The sequence below is a fragment of the Arachis ipaensis genome, chromosome B01 (genome assembly GCF_000816755.2).
Source record: "Arachis ipaensis cultivar K30076 chromosome B01, Araip1.1, whole genome shotgun sequence".
Classification (NCBI taxonomy): domain Eukaryota; kingdom Viridiplantae; phylum Streptophyta; class Magnoliopsida; order Fabales; family Fabaceae; genus Arachis; species Arachis ipaensis.
Window position 1 is genome coordinate 60509034 of NC_029785.2, and position 6112 is coordinate 60515145.

The following is a 6112-nucleotide window of genomic DNA, read 5'->3' on the forward strand; positions in this document are numbered from 1 at the left end:
GAGGAGAGAACCTCTTTCTCTAAAAACTACATCTAATCCTAAAATTGTGAATATGAGAGCATGATTATGAATGGATGCGTTCCCCCACTTTATAGCCTCTAATCTGTGTGTTCTGGGCTGAAAACTGGGTTAAAAACAGCCTAAAAATCGCTCTCAGCGATTTCTGTTACGTTCAGGTCTCGGGAAGGTGACGCGGAGGCGTCGTCCACGCGGTGGCGTGGATTGAAGTTCACAAATACGATGCGGGCGCGTCATGCACGCGTTCGCGTTGCCTAACGTTGAGGCATCTATGGCAAATTATATATCAAATCGAAGCCCCGGACGTTAGCTTTCCAACGCAACTGAAACCGGATCAATTGGACCTCTGTAGCTCAAGTTATGACTATTTGAGTGCAGAGAGGTCAGGCTGGACAGCTTTAGCAGTTCCTTCAGTTTCCTGTATTCCTTCCACTTTTGCATGCTTCCTTTCCATCCTCCAAGCCATTCCTGCCCTGTGATCTCTGAGAAAACTTAACACACATATCAAGACATCTAATGGTAATAAGAGAGGACTAATATTTGGTAATTTAAAGCCAAAGAAGCATGTTTTCAATCAGAGCACATAATTAGGAAGGCAAATATAAAACCATGCAAATAGTATGAATAAGTGGGTAAAGAGTTGATAAAAATCACTCAATTGAGCACAAGATAAACCATAAAATAGTGGTTTATCAGGAATCCTTAATGGAGGATGGACTAGGAGAGGAAGCAGAGTATATCCAATTGAATGGTCAACGTACAAAGTAAGAATCTTTCTCTTCTATAGTGCTATTTTTAATGTGTTTTATTTTGTATACTATTGATCGTATTATACTCAATTCTTGCTAAGCTATGATTGTGGAATATACGTGATGAAATGGCTCGAAACAATTGATCCACAAAAAATCAAAAGTGGAAAGAGATATAAATATAAAGCTTGGATACAAGTAAGTACTTTCTTTAGTGATTGATTCACCACATAAACCATTTTCGGTTCAGTGGCCTTTACAATTTTGATTCACCAAGTGAATGTTTTTCGGTTCGGTGGCCTCTTTTTAATTTGTTCAGGGTTTAGGGTTACTGTGATTGCATTTTTACAGTATAACTAAGGCTTTGAATGAAATTTGTTGTTATTTAATGTGATTTTGATTTACTTGATATTTAATATGTTTAAGGTTTAGGGTTATTGTGATTGCATTTTTATAGTATGGTTAGGGCTTGAATGATATTGTTCTTATTTCATTTGGGTTCATTTCTTATGTAATTAATTCATTTCAATTGAAATGTAGAATGAGATTGATGACTTCAGATACCAATATGGTCCAAATCTTCTATTGCATGAAATGAACAAAATCAGAGACCAAGTGATTTGGGAATCTGAAGTAATAAGACTCTCCAAGTCATCTGCTATCATCTCCAATCCTTATTGTAAATTCACATCTGGGGATTTAGATAGCAAATAGCATATACTAGTTGTAATTAACAATATTTTGTTTAACTTGTTAAAAAAGCAAACAATGCTTTTTTCAAATGTATATATGTCAATGTTAATGTATATATCTATTCTTAATAACAATGTCTGTATCAAATGTTAATATTTATATTTGATTCAAAATGGATTACTCATCTGAGATGTTAATTTATATATCTATTGGAACTGTTTGGCTGTTGTTTTATTCCAGGTTCTCGATGAGTGCAATCAGTGTATTTACCAATACATTACGAATGCCAAAAGAACACAGCGAACCGAAATTAATACACTGGGTAAACCGAAAGTTGTAAACACACTGTACGAAAATTCGAAGACCTAAAACGTGAACCCTAAACCCTGAACCTTGAACCTTGAACCATAAACCCTAACCACTGAACCCTGAACCCATAAATCCTGAACCTCTAAACCCTAAACCCTAAACTCTAAACCCTGAACTCTAAATCCTAAACCCTAAACTCTAAACCCTAAACCCTAAACACTAAACCCTAAACCATAAACCATGAACTCCTAAAACCCTAAAACCCTAACCCCTAAAACCTTAAACCATGAACCCTGAACCCTAAACCCTAAACCCCTAAACCCTAAACTCCTAACCCTAAACCCTAAACCCTGAATCCTGAACCCTAAACCCTTGAACCCTAAACACAGTGAACCGAAATTAATACACTAGATGAATAAAAAAACTTCATATATCAATATAGAATTTCACAAAAAAAGTGACTATTCATTAAAGACTAACAACATCCAGAAAATTAACCCTGCTATAACCATGGTGAACCAAAATTTGCTCATGGGTGAACAAAATTGTACATTAATAAAACTAAAACTTATACAATCCTCTCTTGGATAATTCATATCTGGTGCATTGTAAATAGTGGAGCTTGACTGAATCGATGATCCGGAGTCTAAAAGGTTCAACTACAAAAGACATAATTAATTGTATATTAGCAAAATGAACAATTGAATTTTTAACTAATCAAAAAGCAAGTCAATTTTACCTCGCTTGGAACTGTCTTTTTCTTTTTCTTCATGGCATTTGAGATCCTTTTTTCCAAGTTTGATCCAAGTCTGTTCTTGGGCCGACCTCTTATTTTGACACGTGGTGGGCTTTGAAGGTCATTCACATTGCTTAATGTCGCTTCTTCGTGGGTTAACAAACTGTTTCCTTTGCTTCTCTCTTGATATTCTTCCATCTCTGCCATGACCTTGTCAAATGCTCGGTGCGAAATTCCGGTCAACTCTTCAGACTCGAATACAAATTCACATATATTATGCGAGTGAAACACCAATTCGTCAAATCTCTTACTTCTTGACTCCAGTAGAGGTTCATCTTGGCTGCTCTTGATGTGTGTATGCCTCCTCTTTATGTTCTTGCTCCAGCATTCCAATATGTATTTCGGTGCCACATTATCCACTCGCTCAAAGCTTAGGACGCTTAGGGAATGGCGGCACAATATGCCCCTAGACTCAAACAGCAAGCAATGGCACTTTACATCTCGTGATACTACATCGTAGGTGACGACAAACTTGTTGAATGTGGAGTTGGAAACCTGCTCTATGACTTCATATGTTATGAAACCTAAGGTGGAATGCATTGATCTTTTGATACAGTTCACTTTACCTCTGAATTGAGCTTGAACTTCCTTGAACTTCTCATGGGTATATACATGTTGAAACTGTGCCTCTATTGCTGATTTTGTTACGCATGGTATCACGGTGTGAAAATCTGTAACATCGAATTCTCTCTCTGCTTGCTAGGCAATTGTCGTATGGCTTCACGAATTGTCTCAAGGAGCTATTCCGTGTGATGAACTTGTTGAAAAATGAATGCATGCTCTCACTCCTTTGTGTGCTTCTCATCCCGGCCCAAAAGTGGTGATCCAAGTAAACTAGAATCCCTATATGCTGATCCTCGTACAACTCTGTAAACCAAACCCAACCCATAAGGTGTGGTGAACCGAAAATAGTGCATGCTTTGGGAAAAAAGATATATAAGCATGAAAATAATTTGAATTGAAATCTCAATTACCTGAAAGCCACTTGTTGCCTCCGAGGCCGTACTTTATGAGGAAATCGATCCAGTTTCTGTCAAATGCTTCTTTTGTGTACGAGTTCCAAACAACATGGCTCATCTCTTGTTCAATTTCATTGTGTCCCTTGTAGCCATTTAATTTGCTTGGGATCTTCTTCATAATGTGCCAGATGCACCAGCGGTAAATTGTTGTTGGCATACACAGCTCAATTGCCCTTTGAATCGATGCGCATTGATCGATAAGAATACCTTTTGGTGCCTTTCCTCCCATGCAACGTAGCCAACACTCAAATAACCATTTGAATGATTGGATGTCCTCATTTTTCATCAGTGCACATCCAAGAAGTGTCGACTGACCGTGGTGATTCAAGCCCATAAAAGAACCTAAACCAAATTGTATCTGCATAAAAAAACAAGCAGACCATGGTGAACCAAAATATATACATGAACTGAACATAAAAAACATATATGAATGAACCGAATACCTGTTTGTGTTATAGGTGGTGTCAAATGAAATCACGTCTCCTAAATAATCAAATGCAGCCCTGCTTCTTGCATCAGCCCAGAATGCATGTTTAATGCAGTGATCACCTTCAAGGTTGAGCTCAAAGAAGAAATTTTGGTTCTTCTCTTTCATTCTTACTAGGTACATCCCAAATTTTTTGGCATCGTCTTCTTCGGAAATATTCCGTACTTTCCTTATGATGTAATTCCTCACATCCTTTTCAATAAAATCTAGTTCACGGTGGATGCCAGCTGCTGTCACAAATGATTGGTAAGTTTTGCTCGGTCTGATTCTGGCTTCCTCATGGGTTTCGATGGTGTGACGCACAAACATGCTAAGCTCCCTGTGTTATTTGATTATCTTAGCCTGGTCTGGACAACAAGGATGTGAGTGATTCAAACAACTTTGGAAATTGTCCAAAGACTAACATCATTCATTATGTGTACGTAAATTCTGGCCGGACAATTTAACCCAGTTGAAGGGTTTGTCTTCAAAGTTGGAGATATCTTGGATTTCCACCTCCCCTCTCTGGTGCATACAATTAGTTGATTCTTAATCTTGTCTCCGTCCTGAGTCGTGTTCCTTATTTTTGTAGAAAAGCCGGCAAGTTTGGAATAATGGTTGTAGAACTTTCCAGCTTCTTCTAGTGTCTTGAAAATCATTCCCACCTTTGGGACAAATTTTTCATCCACAACACAGTTGGTTTGCACGATGAACTGAAATCTTAAATACGGTGAACCGAAATGTTAATTACGATGAAAGAATTATATAGTGCTTAGAGAATAAAACAGAATATATTCGTCTAATTTTTTTTACTCCTTTCTGCATACCGAACCGAACACATGCACATGGTGAATCAACTCTTTAGTACTTATCGAACCGAAAAGTTACTCACAATTACTCACAGTTACTCACACACAGTTATTCACAGTTATATATTATCAATTCAATTCAATTCAATTCAGATATAGATCACCTCAGACATTCAATTCACTTCAAATAAAATTACAATTTCATTCCATTAAATTAGATTCAAAATTCAATAAGTCAAACCTCATCAAATTGATACGTTTTGAAAGAATTATCCAAATCGCACTCATTCAACTGATTTGAAGTTGATTCATTCATTGTTTCAATTCAGAAGTGCAGATCGAAGAAGAAAACAAAGAAGAAGATGAACGACGAAGCTAATTACGTTGAAATCAATCCAGATCCATAATGCAGAGAATAAAAACGTGAATAAAAGAGAACAACGAATTTAATTATGAAGAAGAAGAAGAAGAAGAAGAAGAAGAAGAAGAAGAAGAAGAAGAAGAAGAAGAAGAAGGTACTTGGATTACGTTATATAAAAAGGTTTACATTGAGAAAGGTTTACGTTGAGAAAGGTTGATCACGCAAAAGAAGGATTACGTTATATACGTTATATGAGGCGCGTGTAAAACAAACGAGTGTGTGTATGGGGGAAAATGTGTGGAGTGGAAAGTACTTGGATACCATCCATGTAATTTTTACATGGATGTAGAGCTTTTTTGAAAAAATTTAGTTGAGTTGACTGACTTGATCTCATTTAATTAAACTATAGTCTAATACAAATCTTAAAATATCTTTCAAATTTAAAGCACTATATAAAATATCATCAACCAAAGTCTTATGATCTTATCAATGTACAAACTCAAAAGTAAAATAACAAAAAAAAATATCCAAATATAAAATATCAACATAAAAATTTGTCATCAACGATCAAAATTCACAAAAATTTGCTGCAGATTTGCTACGTTGGGCTCATCTTCACTTTCATTTCTACCCTCTTGAACAGAAGAATTTAAAGATGCAATATAAAAATCACTATTATCACTACCACTTTGATATAAATCAGCATCAATATCACCAAATAAAATATACTTAAACAACAATAAAGTCTCATTTTCTAAAATAACTAATATAAAAATAAACATAAAATTAGTCAATCGGCAGATTCACATAGTATCACACTATCACATAACCTATTAATTAATTATCTAAAAAATTCAACAATTCACATAACTTATAATCTAATTAATTCACA